This window comes from Oreochromis aureus, linkage group 22, assembly GCF_013358895.1.
Source record: "Oreochromis aureus strain Israel breed Guangdong linkage group 22, ZZ_aureus, whole genome shotgun sequence".
In the NCBI taxonomy this organism is placed as follows: Eukaryota; Metazoa; Chordata; class Actinopteri; order Cichliformes; family Cichlidae; genus Oreochromis; species Oreochromis aureus.
The window spans coordinates 37,314,859-37,333,021 of record NC_052962.1 but is presented as its reverse complement, the minus strand read 5'-3'; the positions used below and the strand labels follow the sequence as shown (position 1 = coordinate 37,333,021).

The 18,163-nt window shown below is 41.8% G+C and overlaps 1 long non-coding RNA gene across 1 annotated transcript; it reads right to left on the bottom strand.

The window, feature by feature from the left end:
- Nucleotides 1-1,064: 1,064 nt before the first annotated feature.
- Nucleotides 1,065-10,243, bottom strand: LOC120435813. Its single transcript, XR_005609934.1, has 3 exons — nucleotides 10,046-10,243; nucleotides 4,439-4,513; nucleotides 1,065-1,136 (listed from the first exon to the last, which is right to left on the bottom strand). It is a non-coding gene; the product is annotated as an uncharacterized LOC120435813 (long non-coding RNA).
- Nucleotides 10,244-18,163: the final 7,920 nt, after the last annotated feature.

Below are 18,163 nucleotides of genomic sequence, written 5' to 3'. Positions count from 1 at the left end.
AAGCTTCCTGAAAGTATGCAATAATTACACCAAGTTTTATTTAATTATTTGCTATTATTAATCTCTAGCTCCATTCCACAGCGCCCCATCTTCCTTCCATCACCGCCAACTGGTAGCACCAGATGGTGGTGATGGAAGGTCCCTCTCTGACACTGGTTCTGCTGGTGGTTTTTTATTGTTAAAAGCCATAAAGGTTTTCCTTGCCACTGTTGCCACAGTGCATCCTCATAGTGGTCTGTCCGATCGTTGGGGCTTTCTTTCTCTTATTGTAGGGTCTTTACCTTATATTGTACAACACTTTGAGGTGGCTGTGATTTGGACGTATGTAAATAAAATGTAATTGAATTAACTGAATGTATGAACATTTCCCAAAAGTAAGAATTAAAAAAAAAAAGACAAACAAAGGAGAGAATGACCTCACCATTTAACCTAAACATTTCTTAGCTTAAATATAATATAAGAAGATAGGAAGGTCAGGAAATGAAAAAAAGAATTGCAATTACTCTTACTAATCACAAATAGTGAGAGTAAGAAAGTGATTGATTTCAGGTGATGGACTTGCAGCTCAATAAAAAAGATGCTAAGCCTATCCAGGACAAACCAAAGAGTATGTTTTGGAGCTTTCTCAGCTCTCACATGGTGAAAACCAGATGACCACTGAAGGTGGTATGGTGACCTTGATCATCAAATATCCTTGCAAGAGTCCAGACACGAACAAACACCTGGTCTCCAGCCTCTAACAGAAGAGAGACTCCATTAGAGGAACTCAAAGCACCTGACGACTGGTATTCATATGCACTAAAAATGCGCTCCCCGTTCCTGTATATCCAAGCAGCTGTAGCAGGGCCTCCATGTCCATGTATGGTAAAATGAAAGTGGTAGGCTGCTCTCGCTGGTGCAGTGAAAATACCTGTGGGACATTTGTTTTTGTTAAATAGAAAATCAGCTGTTAGAACATCTGGAACATCAGCCTGACATCAGCATAGCTGTGGCAGTGTTATTACCTGTGTTTGTGTTGTAGGCATTTCCAATGTTTGTGACAACATGTTTGAAGATCAGAGTAATCTCTGTGTTTAATGGTCCAGTATATCCACTTCCTTGATCCAGCAGAGAGGCTGAGAAAGCCACCTGTTTGACTGAGAGAGAGAGAAATGTCATTATTTGAAACTTTTTGTTTGGTTTGTTTTATGTGTTGTGCTGTTTTCTGAACACTGATCCAGTAGTTCATTACTTCTACCAAGGAGATAATTTTTTGGTAGCATTTGCGTAAATGTAATTCTTTGTGTTGGTAAATAGCGCAGCTGTTTAGGTTTTGATTCTGATAAAATTTGCACTGGTGTAGAGTGGAGTCATTCAATTCAATATTATTTATACAGTGCCAAATCACAACAACAGTCACTTCAAGGCATTTTATATCATAAGGTAAAGACCCTACAATAAATGTTACAATACATTAACATTTAGCTTACACCCACCAACGTCTTTAAGGTCAACTTAATGATTTATTGATTAAAAAGCTTTAAAAACCTGAAAATATGAGTCAAGTTGACCCCAAAATGTAATAAGTATTTAAAGAAAGTAAAGAGAAAGAAAATGAATCTACAAAAATAAAAATAAAAAATAATTATACTGAAAACTATGTCAACTATATTAAAATGGGTTTCAACACTTAAAAGTCTGGACACTGCACTTTTTTAATACACTACAAACATCTTAAAATTAGGGTTGGGAATTTAATGTGTTAATTATGATTAATTACTTTGAAAAAACAAAATAATGCATTTAATCATGCTGTGTATATGGTGTAGCAATTATACTGATGCACACATTAGAGCTATAAAGAATCAGAAAAAAAGCACATTGCTACAACTGATCGGAGGCAAATTTCATTTCAAAAGACTACCCCAACAGAAGCCTTAATAAAAGCGTGGTTGGTGCAAACTGTGCAAAAAGGAGTTTGCATACCACCAAAGCACTTCAACCTTCTAAATGCAAACCATGTAGCAGCAAGCACAGGAACTGTGGGAGCTGTTAGCGCCCACAGTTTGGAATCCATGGTGGAATTCAACACTGGATATGGTTTCTTGTGTACTCAAGAACCAAACAAACAAAAGCACAATCTAGTCATTTTAACTCCATCAGAGCTGGTAAAACTCCAAAAGCTGGCGACTGTCCTTGAGCCGAATAAAACTATGTTTTAACTTATTGTTACTGTTTCGTTAAAAAGCTCTATAGTTGACAGTTATTGTGTAGATTAATAATGACTGTCTACTACAGGTTTGTGACAGAGCTTCTTGGAGGTGAGAGGTATGTCTCATGTTCAGTGGTTTTACCTGCTTTCTGCCATCTGCATCACACCATGGAGGTTTCCGATGATGACTCAAACTACATGGTAAAATTTAAGACTGCCTTCACAAAGAACTTATCCCAACATATAGCTCAACCATCAGTGGCTCAAGATAGCTACGGTCCTTGACCCACGCTTTAAGGATTTAAAGTGTCTTGCAAGGGGAGAGCGAGAAGAGGTTTGGACCAGCCTTGAAGCTCTGCTACAAAATCAGTGTAAACATGCCATCACAAGGGAGCCAGCAGAGACAAAGAGCCTCCTCCTCTCTCCATTGTCTTAAGACTCTGATTCAGATGAGGAAGCCCTGTGTAACAGGGCCCTGAGTTTGTACAGAGCAGAATTCACCATCAGCGAGCTGACTGCCCGCTGCAGTGGTGGTCCAGTCAAGCAGGGTCCCACAGTTGTCTGTCCTGGCCCGCAAGTATTTGATTAGTCCTGCCACTTTTGTCCCATGTGAGACTGTTCTCACTTGCAGGTCACATAGTAACAAAAAAGAGAGCTGCCCTGAGCTCTGAAAATGTGAACAGGCTAGTTAGTTAGTCTAAGTAACTGGCTGAGTGGTATTGTGAGTTGAATTGATTTGTTATTTTTTGCACTAAAATGTTTGATGATCACACTGTTTTAGCCTAATTTACAAAATTATGTTGGCTAAAGTTACTCAGAGTTTAAAGGTAAAGCTGTTCAAATAACCTTTTATGTTTCTGCCTTATTTTTTTAAGAAGAAAAACTATGTATTTATGTTGAAATTTTTAATATTATTATTTAACCTCCTAAGACCTGAACTCTTCCATGGCGTGCATTTTTAGTTTCTCTTTGATATTTGGGTATACTGGGGCCCGATGAATGTAAAAACAAAGAATTGCCAAAAAATGTTTTTACCTTATTTTTGTTTTTAAGAAAAATAAGAGCCACATAAGAGGATATTCGTTTAGAATTTTGATAGAACAGTAGCAGTATTATGTCCTTGTAAGTGGATATCAGGCCGTTGTAGAGCAAAATTGAGTATTTTGGTCTAAATAACCCAAAATGTGATGTCCACATATGTGGATGCTAGGTCCTAGGAGATTAAAGACAATACCATTTTGAAAATGTACTTAAAGTACTTAAAATAGCACTTTATTTCATGCCCAATTTTGGGCAGGGATATCATTTTTGTTTCTCTGTTTTGAATTGAAATGCAGTTTAAACGCTTTTCCCCCATAAATTAAAAGAGTGAGTTAACAATATTCATGTCCACACCTATCATTCAATTTCTGTCACCCACTAAAACCCTTTTAAATTAAAACAACATTTGTGCTTTAGGCTAAATTTTCTTGTACAATTAAATGCGATTAATCAAGATTAATTAATTACAAATTAGATTTGTAATTAGTTACTTAATTAGATTAATTGTTTTTATCGAGTCCCACCCCTCAAAATATGTTTAAAAAGAGCAAGGAAAATAAAATTTAAACACACAAATAAAACTATTCCCTTAAAAGTAAATACTGTCTTGATAGAGATTTGTTTCTTGTTTCAATAAGACATGTTCAATCTGCCAAGAGTTGCACAATTTAGCACAAATAGATGATGTTGAGCTGCAGGTGATTTACTAACAGAACAGGTGCAGCTTGTTAACTGTAATCAGAAAACCCTGTAAATAAAGGTCATACACTCAACCACAAAGATTACAAATAAGAAGAATCAGAGAAAAGAAAGATTTTCTGCACTTGGTTGACCGATGAAAATGTTTAATGATGTTCTCCAAAATCAGAACATTCAGTCTGGCTGTCAGAGAGCTGTTTAGAAGTCTGTTTTAGAAAGGCTGAATGCAGCGGGTGTGAAAGAGTGCTCCACTGAAGAAATTTAAGAAAAGTGATATGATCTGAGACACACACAATCAAATATTTTATGCAGTACTGCAAGGTTAAGAAGACTGTTGAAGGTCCTGTGGATGAAATACCCGTGACTGCTTTGGAGAAAAATGTTTGTTTGTACCTGAACAGGTAACCTTGGTCGAGGTTACTTATTCCCTGGACTAAATAAATCAGAACATGTGTCAAAAAACCCATTTTTAACATTTCCATAGAAATCAACAGATTTCAAATTTACCTTTTGACTGCAGCTTCAGCTGGTCGATCTCAGTCTTCTGTAGCTTCACTTCAGTCTCCAGCTTTGCTACTTTTTCTGTAAAAATGCAAAAGAAAAACAACTTACTGACAGCACACAGTCATGCGCATGTTTTTATCTCTAGTGCTGCTTTATTTGTTGATCAGCGTCCTTCAACAAATAAATATGTTCCTCCCCAGAGAGCACAGCGATGTATTGCTGACATATGTCTGCTGTGAGGAAAAGGAGCCAGTTGACAAGGATGCCTCCTGGGCGCCTCCTGGGTGAGGTGTCCCACTGGGAGGAGGCCCCGGGGAAGACCAGGACATGCTGGAGAGATTATATCTCTCAGCTGGCCTGGGAACACTTTGGTGTTAAGCTGGAGGAGATGGCTGGGGAGAGGAAGGTCTGGGCTTCTCTACTTAGGCTGCTGCCCCCACGACCCGGTGCAGGCGGGCGGGCGGGCGGATGGACAGACGGACGGACGGACGGACGGATGTCTGCTGTGGGAGTACAGATTACAGCTGAATCTATGGTCAAACAGAGAGTGAGAGTGCGCTCACTGTCCACTCCAAGGACTGCCAGTTTGCCTGCAGTGAGCTCTGCTGTCAGATGGAGGCAGTGTGCACAGTATGTGCTACAACCTGACAGTGGGCTCTCCTGCTCATGCTGCTGGTCCACAACCACAATGGAGAACAACTGTCAGGGGGACTGGATCCCTGACCCAGCATTTTTGAGTTTGTTTTGTATTTTTGATGGTTATATTGTGAAGTTCTTGTGTTATTATTTTAGTTAGGGTTTGGTTGAGTTTTGGTCTGGTAATGTTTCTTCTATGTCATCTTGTTTATGTTGCCAAAAGTTGATTCTGTTCATCTGGACATTTTCAGTGGGAGAAACGTTACGTCACTCATCCAAGTGACTTCTTCAGTCTCAGCTGACTGCAGGTTTCAATCTTATAAACAGTACATTTGCATAATGACTGAAACCAGCCCACTGAAGGAACAATGGGCTGGGAGGTCAGTACCTTGATCATTACTATGCAAATTCTCATGACCATTGATGAACAACCACTTTGATCACTGATCAAAGAACACTGATCAATGGCCATGAGTACCATTCACAGAGAGTTGGGGAATGGCTGCAATCACAGCATTGTAAGATGGTGACAGATGGACCCTTAGGCCCCCTCCTCGATTCAGAGATGGTCTTTCCCTCTTCAAGTAAATGGCCTCCTTGACTCCGCGCTCAAACCAGCGTTCCTCCCTGTCCAGGATGTGTACATCCTCATCATTGAAAGAGTGTCCACTGGCCTGTAGGTGTAAATAGACTGCAGAGCCCTGGCCTGACGAGGTAGCTCTTCTGTGTTGTGCCGTCCTCTCATCCAGAGGTTGTTTGGTTTCCCCGATGTATAAATCCTGGCAATCCTCCTGGCACTTAACAGCGTACACTATGTTACTCTGTTTGTGTCGGGGGACCCAATCCTTGGGATCCAATACTCCTGACACATATGGGACCACTACAGGTTTTCGCTTAGGCAGCAGTTGCCCTTCTCTCCTGGATCAGCTGGAGCTTTCTTTAGGTGTCTTTCCAGCTTTGACAAAACTCCAGCTGGGATAACCACATTTACTCAGGGCCTTCTTGATGTGATGTTCTTCTGCTTCCCTGGCTGCTGTGTCAGTGGGGATGGTGTTTGCCATTATGTTGACCATAATATCCTATTAGAGCAATTAGAACATGCTGTAGGTATTACAGGTACTGTACTGCAGTGGTTTGTATCATATCTATCTTATAGACTCCAATTTGTACATGTAAATGGAGAGTCCTCTTCACACACTGAGGTCAGTTATGGTGTTCCACAGGGTTCGGTGCTAGGACCAATTCTGTTTACATTATACATGCTTCCCCAAGGCAGCATCATTAGAAGACATAGCATAAATTTTCACTGCTATGCAGATGACACGCAGCTCTATCTATCCATGAAGCCAGATAACACACACCAATTAGTTAAACTGCAGGAATGTCTTAAAGACATAAAGACCTGGATGGCCGCTAACTTTCTGCTTCTTAATTCAGATAAAACTGAGGTTATTGTACTCGGCCCTGAAAATCATAGAAATATGGTATCTAACCAGATTCTTACTCTGGATGCCATTACCTTGGCCTCCAGTAACACTGTGAGGAACCTTGGAGTCATTTTTGACCAGGACATGTCCTTCAATGCACATATTAAACAAATATGTAAGACCGCTTTCTTCCATTTGCGCAACATCTCTAAAGTTAGAAATATCCTGTCTCAGAGTGACGCTGAAAAACTAGTTCATGCATTTATTACTTCCAGGCTGGACAACTGTAATTCATTATTATCAGGATGTCCTAAAAACTCCCTGAAAAGTCTTCAGCTAATCCAAAATGCTGCAGCAAGAGTCCTGACAGGGACTAGAAAGAGAGAGCAGATTTCTCCTGTTTTGGCTTCCCTTCATTGGCTTCCTGTTAAATCCAGAATTGAATTCAAAATCCTGCTCCTCACATACAAGGTCTTAAATAATCAGGCCCCATCTTATCTTAATGACCTTGTAGTACCATATCACCCTATTAGAGCACTTCGCTCTCGCTCTGCAGGCCTACTTGTTGTTCCTAGAGTATTTAAAAGTAGAATGGGAGGGAGAGCCTTCAGTTTTCAGGCCCCTCTTCTGTGGAACCAGCTTCCAGTTTGGATTCGGGAGACAGACACTATCTCTACTTTCAAGATTAGGCTTCAAACTTTCCTTTTTGCTAAAGCATATAGTTAGGGCTGGACCAGGTGACCCTGAATCCTCCCTTAGTTATGCTGCAATAGACGTAGGCTGCCGGGGATTCCCATGATGCATTGAGTTTTTCCTTTCCAGTCACCTTTCTCACTCAGTATGTGTCAATAGACCTCTCTGCATTGAATCATATCTGTTATTAATCTCTGTCTCTCTTCCACAGCATGTCTTTCATCCTGTTTTCCTTCTCTCACCCCAACCGATCACAGCAGATGGCCCCACCCCTCCCTGAGCCTGGTTCTGCCGAAGGTTTCTTCCTGTTAAAAGGGAGTTTTTCCTTCCCACTGTTGCCAAAGTGCTTGCTCACAGGGGGTCATATGATTGTTGGGTTTTTCTCTCTACCTATGAAGGTACATGTGATTTGGCGCTATATAAATAAAACTGAATTGAATTGAAATTGAATTAATGAACATAAATATAAAAAAATTACCTGAATGTAAACATATCAGATTATAGCCAAGGGCTAATTTCCATCTGTTGTCCATAAACATAAAAAAAATAGACAGAATCATTCATAGAAAAATTCATAATTCATTCATAATAAAAACTCCATCACCAAACTCACACATACACACCACTCTATTCCATATTCTATTTTTTAAGCTGTGCCTTATACAAGTTGAATGTAGAGCATTCTCTAATGGATTGAGGAAGACTGTTCCACAGATGCCCACCCTGGACAGAAAGGACGTTCTGCCCAAATGCTGTCCATCTGTGGGGTGTAAACAAGTCTCCGCGGGTTGTAGCTCGAGTGGTCCTGTCTGAGCTTTCTTCATGCCTAATGAACTGCTTTAGTGATGGTGGAGCAAGGGAGTGTAAGACTTTATATATTAAACACACTCTTAAGTTTCACTAAGTTATTGAAGTTCAGCAATTTATGTTTTTTTAACACATGATCAAGTAGTTCTAAACTTCTTTTAATTTTATTTATTTTTTTTTTTTGGGGGGCTGTCAAAATTGAGAGCAATCAAAACAACTGCTGTATGATGCCCTCCACTATCCTTGTTTAATAGGTCACATGACTACATCACATGACTAAAGTGCATCATTGTTTTAGAACGTCTGCATTTTTGAGCGTCTACACTGCGACGGGGCAGCTTCGTTTTGAAATGTATGCGTTTTCAAAATGCTGCCTTTTTCCTTGAGGAAAACGCCGTCGCAGTGTGGACGGGAGGCCAAAACAGAGAAAACGATGCGTTTTCAAACAAAAATGCATTAGTGTGGATGTAGCCTCAGTTAAATACCTTCTCCAGGAACAAAAGGCAGTACACAGCTGTTTCACACCTTAAGGTTCACACTCCCTTTGCTACCTCCCAGAGTCATCGAAGAGGCAAAAGATTCTTCCTGTGGAGTTGTCTGCTTCCCCCCCCAACTTCCTTACCAGACCCCCACCATCTGTCTACCTGCATGAGTGTGAGACATGCTAAAATACAGTGGCACCAAGGCATTATACAATGAAATAATGTGATTAATACATAAATAAAAGAAATTCCTATACAGTACACCTGCTTTTGGCCATCGGCCCAGCCGACTGTTACAACAACATTAAAACATACATGTAAATGTCTGTAATGGACAGACACATTTGCGGGATTATAGAGGTTTTGTAGAAACGTGACCGTGTACCACGTGACATTAACTTGTCAGCCATTTTGGACGTGTAATAATCCAAAATATAGTGAAAAACCTACTAAACATTATGTAGATGAGATAAAATAAGGCAACTATAAGTAAATAAACAAGCATATATTCTCTCTCAGAGGAAATAAAACACTTTCATGACTACCATCTTGCTCGTTATGTGGGAGGGCTGAAGATGGATGTTAATTTATGCCCTCTTGAGTGTGTTTCCTGATGCTGTGAAGTGTAACCCTGGCATTTTCCACAACATTACAGCACACAATTTATATCATTATGTTATCGACAACATCTAAAGATGTACTGGATGAGCAATGAAGGTCTACAACAGTTTGAATACTTATCAGTATTTTGTGTCAAGATAGGTAACAAACCGGGTTTGTTGTTCAGCGATCTCTTGTCAGCAGTCTGGAGACTCATGGAGGGTCTCATGTCTGATCTGCTGACAATAACTAATTGTGACAATATAAAGATTAAATTAAATATGTTCATTTAGGATTTCTTATGTTAGAACCCTAACTACATTTCAGGAGTGAGGCTTAAGGTGAAGATGAGAAAGAAAGAAAAAAAAGAAGAAAAAAACACAAAGAGAAAATGAAAATATACATGAAAAAGTTTAAATGGTCAAATATTGTTTGAAACATAGACTGGCAAATTTAAAAAAAATTCAAGTAAATTTTAATTGTTATACTGTTATACAATTTAAATGATGCCTGTATCCGTTATTTTCATATTTTTCTAATCGGAAACTGATTTAAAAAAAGATTATATTATGTCCTTGATGATTGCTGCACCCAACCTCTCTCTCCAGCTTTGCTTCCTGGTCTGAAGTAAGCACAAAATAAGCTTTTTATTTCCCCGAACTATCAACTTCTCTAAAGCATAGTTTGTTTGTTTTTTTAACTTTGTAATAACTACGTAATAACCAGTAACCATAATGATGATGATGATAATAATAATAATAATAATAATAATAATGATAAAAACTCAGCTTTATAAAGCTTTATAAAGTCCTTTCTATAAACTTGAAGACACTTTACACAAGAGTATAAATGAATGTTTGTCATTCTGAATATTTGAAGGTACACTGACATCTCTGTAACACAACAGTGCATCATATGAAGGTTTCCTCATGCTGTTACTCCCACTATCTGGCATAATATTGTACCTTGATTCTCCTGTTTTAAGGTCCTGATCTCCACTTTCTGTTCAGCCAGTGAGGCGGTCAGCTCTCTCAGCACAGCATGGATATCCTGTGAGAGTTGGAGTTCATGAAGTTCAATCTTCCGGGCAAGAATTTCATTATCTGCCTCTGTCTGATTTGTAGAAACAGAGCAGACCAAAAGCAACAGCGAGAAAAACACGATGATCTCCATTCTGTCAGTGGAAACTCAACAGTATCTGTGTCATCTCCAAACCTGACTGAGGTTTTTATAACATGGCCAAAATATGTAGAATATGAGGAGGCAGTCCACAGCCAAACAAAAAACCCCACACACACGCACGCGCACACACATACATACACACACACAAAGTAAGGTGCAGATTCTTTGCCTCCATTGCTGAACAATCTGGATAATGGGTCAGAGCAGGAACAAGGAGATATTTTTTTTTATTTGAAATCTGTGCACTGTGTCTTCATTATGCATTTTTATAATTTTATTAGTGAGGCCTTTCTCCTTCCATGTCTGTTATGTTACGCCCCCAGTCTAGGCGGGTGGAGGCGCACATAAAGGTTGGAAGAGAGAGAGACAAATACCCGCCCTGGTTCCCAAGCCAAACATCCAAAAACCAGTTGTGAGTAAAAAGTGATTTTATTAAAGGTGATGAAGCATAGCTCCAGGGTGAACCCAGGCCAAAACAATAAACAAAACCAACTAAATCCCACCGAGAAAACTAACTAAACCCTATGAAAGAAATAAAACAAACAAATGACAATACTAACCTCGCTCCCTAACCCGGAAAACAGGAGAAAACTGTTCCAAAGAAAAAGGCGGCTCACCCTTCTGCTTCAGCCTACAAGTGCCTAAGCACTAAGTTAACCCACTAGGAGCTGCTCTCACTGAACACGCTCACACAAATACTCAACAAAAGGTAAAAGCTGGAAACCAGGGCCAGGACCGCGTCGGCTGTCAAACCGCTTGCTCGCTTCTCTCTCTCTCTCTCTCTCTCTCTCTCTCCGGAACTGTCAGAGCGGCTTTTGAACGTGGGCACGTGCTCCACGGGCCAATCAGCCGCCGCTACTCTTCATTAGAGGATGGACCTGCAAAGAGTCTAAAACACAGTAGAGAGACAGAACAAGACAGCACACAGTGGTCATATGGCGCAGCCGTAACACCCCCTTCCCAAAATCAAAGACATCGCCCTTGTAGATGTTTTGACATTCACGTTTAAAGGAAGGTACGGGACAGTGCATCCGCCAACACATTCTCTGTCCCCTTTTATGGCGGCGGATGTCCAAATTGAAATCCTGCACCAGAAGAGACCATCTCATAAGCCTTTGGTTCGAGTTCTGCATACGCATTAGGAACACCAGGGGTTGTGGTCGGTATAGACGATCACAGGCGAGGGGCTGGAACCGACATACACCTCAAAATGCTGCAATGCGAACAGCAGAGAAAGGGCCTCTTTTTTCAATCGTGCTATACCTTCGCTGATGGACATTGAATTTTTTTTGAGAAATAGCCGATTGGGTGATCCACACCATGTTGGTCTTCCTGTAGCAGTACAGCACCTGCTCCGTTTGCACTGGCATCCACCTCCAATTTAAAAGGGCGCAAAATCAGGGGCAGCCAGCACTGGCGCACTGCACAGGAGCGCTTTAACAGCCAGGAACGCACTCTGACACACAGAAGACCACACAAAGGTTTCAATACACTAGTGAGGCCAGTGAGGGGTGCGACCACTTCCGAAATTTCGGCAGAAACCCCGGTAGTAGCCCACCATGCCGAGAAAACGGCGGAGCTCACGCCTAGTACGAGGGGCAGGGAAGTCCAGTATGGCTTGGATTTTGGCCAGAAGAGGGCGCACTTGGCCTGACCCACCTGCTTCCCCAGATATGTCACCATGGCTTTACCGAAATCACACTTGGCGAGATTGAGGGTAAGGATGCCCTTCCCAAGCGATGGAACACGTCAGTGAGTGTTTCTATATGCTCTGACCAGGTGTCTGAGTAGACGACAATATCATCTAGGTACACTTCACACTTGCGAACGCTTCCCAACACAATGTTCATGAGTCGTTGGAATGTGGCGGGGGCGTTGCGCAACCCGAAAAGGCATGACAGTGTACTGCAGAAAATGGTCAGGAGTGACAAAAGCAGAGATTTCGGCTGCACGTGAGGTTAGAGGAACTTGCCAATAGCCCTTTAACAAGTCCAGCTTAGTGACAAACTTCGCAGAACCGACCCTATCAACACAATCTTCCATTCTGGGAAGAGGATATGAGTCAGGCTTGGTCACGCTGTTCACCTTCCGAAAATCTGTACAAAACCGTGGGGTCTTGTCCGCTTTAGGCACTAGGAGACACGGGGAACTCCACGCGCTAGAGCTAGGAACAGCAAGACCATTCTCCAACAGATAAGAGACCTCTGTCTGGAAAAGAGCACGTTTAGTGGGATTCACCCGGTAGGCATGCTGCTTGATTGGAGGATGGCCCCCCACATCGATGTCATGCTCCAGCACGGTAGTACAGGATGGAGTGTCCGGTAGAAGTGTTAACACTTCTACCGGTCCCTGGTTCTTCTCTCCAGGCAAAGTTCAGTGGTCCGTATACGGTGCAGGCAAAGTTGAGTGACACGGATTATGTCATCGACACCCCAGAGCGAAGGACAAAATGTCGTGTGTGTCATATTAATATGATGAAGCCCTACTTTGCTGGTGGTGTGTCAACAGTTGCGACTGTGGGGGTGCCAGGTTTAGAAGCCCGGTATGACCCCGTAAATGATAATTTAGTTTTCGGTTGTGCGGAGGGCTGCGCACGTCTTAGAAACTCTGAAATCCTAAGTGACCTCAGGTCCCATCTAAAAGATCTAGATGATGATGTTCAAGATGATGTGTGTCAGTTGATTGAGAATCATCTTGATCTTTTCTCGGACACTCCATCCTGTACTACCGTGCTGGAGCATGACATCGATGTGGGGGGCCATCCTCCAATCAAGCAGCATGCCTACCGGGTGAATCCCACTAAACGTGCTCTTTTCCAGACAGAGGTCTCTTATCTGTTGGAGAATGGTCTTGCTGTTCCTAGCTCTAGCGCGTGGAGTTCCCCGTGTCTCCTAGTGCCTAAAGCGGACAAGACCCCACGGTTTTGTACAGATTTTCGGAAGGTGAACAGCGTGACCAAGCCTGACTCATATCCTCTTCCCAGAATGGAAGATTGTGTTGATAGGGTCGGTTCTGCGAAGTTTGTCACTAAGCTGGACTTGTTAAAGGGCTATTGGCAAGTTCCTCTAACCTCACGTGCAGCCGAAATCTCTGCTTTTGTCACTCCTGACCATTTTCTGCAGTACACTGTCATGCCTTTCGGGTTGCGCAACGCCCCGCCACATTCCAACGACTCATGAACATTGTGTTGGGAAGCGTCGCAAGTGTGAAGTGTACCTAGATGATATTGTCGCTCTACTCAGACACCTGGTCAGAGCATATAGAAACACTCACTGACGTGTTCCATCGCTTGGAAGGGCATCCTTACCCTCAATCTCGCCAAGTGTGATTTCGGTAAAGCCATGGTGACATATCTGGGGAAGCAGGTGGGTCAGGGCCAAGTGCGCCTCTTCTGGCCAAAATCCAAGCCATACTGGACTTCCCTGCCCCTCGTACTAGGCGTGAGCTCCGCCGCTTTCTCGGCATGGTGGGCTACTACCGGGGTTTCTGCCGAGATTTCATGGAAGTGGTCGCACCCCTCACTGGCCTCACTAGTGTATTGAAACCTTTGTGTGGTCTTCTGTGTGTCAGAGTGCGTTCCTGGCTGTTAAAGCGCCCTGTGCAGTGCGCCAGTGCTGGCTGCCCCTGATTTTGCGCGCCTTTTTAAATTGGAGGTGGATGCCAGTGCAAACGGAGCAGGTGCTGTACTGCTACAGGAAGACCAACATGGTGTGGATCACCCAATCGGCTATTTCTCAAAAAATTCAATGTCCATCAGCGAAGGTATAGCACGATTGAAAAGAGGCCCTTTCTCTGCTGTTCGCATTGCAGCATTTTGAGGTGTATGTCGGTTCCAGCCCCTCGCCTGTGATCGTCTATACCGACCACAACCCCTGGTGTTCCTAATGCGTATGCAGAACTCGAACCAAAGGCTTATGAGATGGTCTCTTCTGGTGCAGGATTTCAATTTGGACATCCGCCATAAAAAGGGGACAGAGAATGTGTTGGCGGATGCACTGTCCCGTACCTTCCTTTAAACGTGAATGTCAAAACATCTACAAGGGCGATGTCTTTGATTTTGGGAAGGGGGGTGTTACGGCTGCGGCCATATGACCACTGTGTGCTGTCTTGTTCTGTCTCTCTACTGTGTTTTAGACTCTTTGCAGGTCCATCCTCTAATGAAGAGTAGCGAGCGGCTGATTGGCCCGTGGAGCACGTGCCCACGTTCAAAAGCCGCTCTGACAGTTCCGGAGAGAGAGAGAGAGAGAGAGAGAGAGAGAAGCGAGCAAGCGGTTTGACAGCCGACGCGGTCCTGGCCCTGGTTTCCAGCTTTTACCTTTTGTTGAGTATTTGTGTGAGCGTGTTCAGTGAGAGCAGCTCCTAGTGGGTTAACTTAGTGCTTAGGCACTTGTAGGCTGAAGCAGAAGGGGTGAGCCGCCTTTTTCTTTGGAACAGTTTTCTCCTGTTTTCCGGGTTAGGGAGCGAGGGTTAGTATTGTCATTTGTTTGTTTTATTTCTTTCATAGGGTTTAGTTAGTTTTCTCCGGTGGGATTTAGTTGGTTTTGTTTATTGTTTTGGCCTGGGTTCACCCTGGAGCTATGCTTCATCACCTTTAATAAAATCACTTTTTTACTCACAACTGGTTTTTGGATGTTTGGCTTGGGAACCAGGGCGGGTATTTGTCTCTCTCTCTTCCAACCTTTATGTGCGCCTCCACCCGCCTAGACTGGGGGCGTAACAGTCCCTCTCTCTTTTTATGAGCCCACTCTCCCAAAAGGAGGGTTTACCTGTGTAGAAGATATGTGCATTTACTTTGTTCATTATGTCACGCAAAGTTACAGTCAAGCCCATAATTATTCATACCCCTGGCTATTTTGGCTATTGACTTTTTGCTAAAATATAAATAAAACCTGAGGAATATTTTTTTCCACAATGATGCCTCTTGTACATCGTCTTATTATCTTTTGGGAGACACCTGTGTCATTTCTGGTCAAAAAAGAACTTGCTTGTTGAACAAAAGAAACTTTAAGTCAAAATTTGGCAGGGGTATGAATAATTGTGGGCTTGACTGTATATAAGGGCTAGTTTTATTGCAATGGGTGAGTTTACTGACTTGACGCGCAGAAGAAATAGTTCTTTGTGGAGCCTAGATGGTGTGAATGACGAGACCAGAGATGGCAAATTCTTGTTTAGGAAAACCCAAAAATATATTGAACAAATGGGGGAAAGGGTAAATGAAACAAAATAATAAATACAAAAACATAAATAAATGTACCACAATTAATTAATAAATTAATGCTGCGATTTTCTGTGCAAGAGTCCTTTTGTTAAGAGTCCTTTTGGTCCTTTTTTTAAAGTTTCTTTTTTAAAGTTCAGTTTTAAGGAATTCCTCCTTAGGGTCCAGCTTCATGTAATGGGGAAAATGTCCGTATTCCAAAGATGGCAAAATGGGTGTAAAGAGGGCAAAAGAATGGTCCTACCAGCTCGCCACTTCATTATGAAGTAGATCAATTCAGTGTGGGGGAAAAAAAACCCTGACCTGTAGGCCAGAAAAATGTCCATTAGTGTATCAAGTTCAAAATCATTTTTTCTGCAATTCTATACAACAATGTGAAGAATCATCATCATCATATTTCACAAAGTTACAACAGTTAAATTATTAATTATCTTTGCTATGTAGCATAATCTATACCAGGGGTCGGCAGCCTGTGGCTCCGGAGCACATGCGGCTCTTTAGTCCAAATAGTGCGGCTCCGCGTGGTTTGGGAAAATAAATTAGAAGTATTTAGCTGAAGTGTATTTTATTTGTGTTTAGTTCTTTTTTAACTTGTAGTTCTAAATTGGAAGATTAATGTGAATTTGAAATAAAAAAATAAAATTATATTCTATTATTTTTTCATTGCTCAAAATAAGCCTCACACTCCCGGAAGCCGATATACCCGCCGAAACCCCATGCATTTATCGAGACTTTCAACCCCAGGTAGGCCAGTTATGGATCTTCGGATCCACATTATGTCAGCAGTTATTCTCCACCGTGAACTATGTTAAAAACAAACACCACTCAAGCCTCACAGATGACAGCTTACAGTCCTGCGTAAAGATGAAGTGACTTCGTACAGCCCCGATGTGCAGACGCTGAGCGCAGAGGTTCAGGAGCAGAAGTCCCATTGTAAACATATCACGGCAGACCCGACGATGTTTGCATGAACATGCTTCTCAGCATCTCTTTATTGACCAATTTTTACACACGGTTGCTGTACGCATACAGCCGGCTGTAGCTTTTCAGCTCACAGCCCGACACATACCAACAACAACACAACAGCAGAGAGAGCACAGATGTTAAGGCGGCGAGGTGTGATCGCGGGTGCCGCTCAGGTGCGTCCGCCTCCCCTGCAGCGGCGCAGCAGACCACGCCCCGCCACACACATTAACCAGGTAAAATACATATTTAGGCAGAATTTTGCAAATATCTATTTTTCATCTTTCAGCAGCATAGTGTTTTTTTTCCAATTATTTTTTAAAAGTCAGGTCAAGGCTCCAAAAGCCCAAAGGCGATATAAGGGTGGCAGCTCACAACAGTTTTTGTTTGCTACATGGATCATTTTAGTTCAGCTGGGTGTCTTTCCTTTTGTTATATTTCTTTAAGAATTCAAAATGTTTTAATTACATAAATAAAATGTAATTTTCTCTGTAGCACTTCATGGATTTCATAAGCAACACACCAAAGCATAAAGGTAAAAAACAATATATACAGTGTTATCTTCATTTTAGATCTCAAAAAGTATTTGCGGCTCCCAGTGTTTTCTTTTGCGTGGAAACCGGGTCCAAATGGGTCTTTCGGTGTTAAAGGTTGCTGACCCCTGATCTATACATTCCAGTAGCGTTTACTACAAACAAATACAAAAATGACAATAAAGAAAAACAACTGTCTAACAGACAGCATAGCCGAATTCAAGGCAACAGATAACAGTAGTCAGTCAATTGCACTTTGTTTCAAAGAAAACCCATCTAAGTGCTTAAATAAATAAAAGTGTTCAAAAACAGCATTTTTTGAACCGCAGTTCTGCTCGCGGTGGGAACGCCGCCGAACAAAGTCATTTTTAAACGCAGAAATGATCGACTCGTTACTGACAACTAAAAGGTTGGTTTTGGTAGATGTTAAAGACACTTACCGCTGAGGTGATAAGATTTTACAGACAAATTGAGGGGAGAAAACGCTTTGTTTTCCAATGCCGTTCTAAACACCATAAGCTTACAAGCAGTGTTGGGAAGGTTACTTTTAAAATGTATTCCACTACAGATTACAGATTACATGCCCCAAAATGTATTTTGTAACGTATCCCGTTACGTTACTCAATGAGAGTAACGTATTCTGAATACTTTGGATTACTTAATATATTTACATGCTTTTTTACAACTACATAAATGTCCTATTGCTGTGTGATTTATTACTATTACTGAAGGTTACTCGCCATACCAATACCAACTAGATTTTTAAATCTTAATATAAAATGAGAGTAACAGTAGGTGGACATTAGGTAAGGCTGCACTTTTTGTAGCGATCTTGTATAGAAAACTATTCCACGCGTATATAAAACAGGTCCGCAGCTCTGAACCATAAGGGACCTCTGGCTAATACGTCGGGTTCGTGTCGGTCTCGTAGCCGAAAAATAGCTTTACTTTGTTGTCTGGGTCAACTTTACTAGCGAGAGACAGAGAGAGGCGTTGAAAGGCTGCTCCAAAGGAATTTATTGTTTCGGAGAAAAACATGAACACAGTGTACAGTCGAGTCTTAATAGCTTACTTACAACTGGGCTCGTTAGGCACTCTTCTTGGCTGCAGTGGTTATTATTATATTTACATGCTTCCAGCTCCCGTTTCTGCTCAGTGACAGCTCGTACTTTTCCACTCTCTTTTCTCTC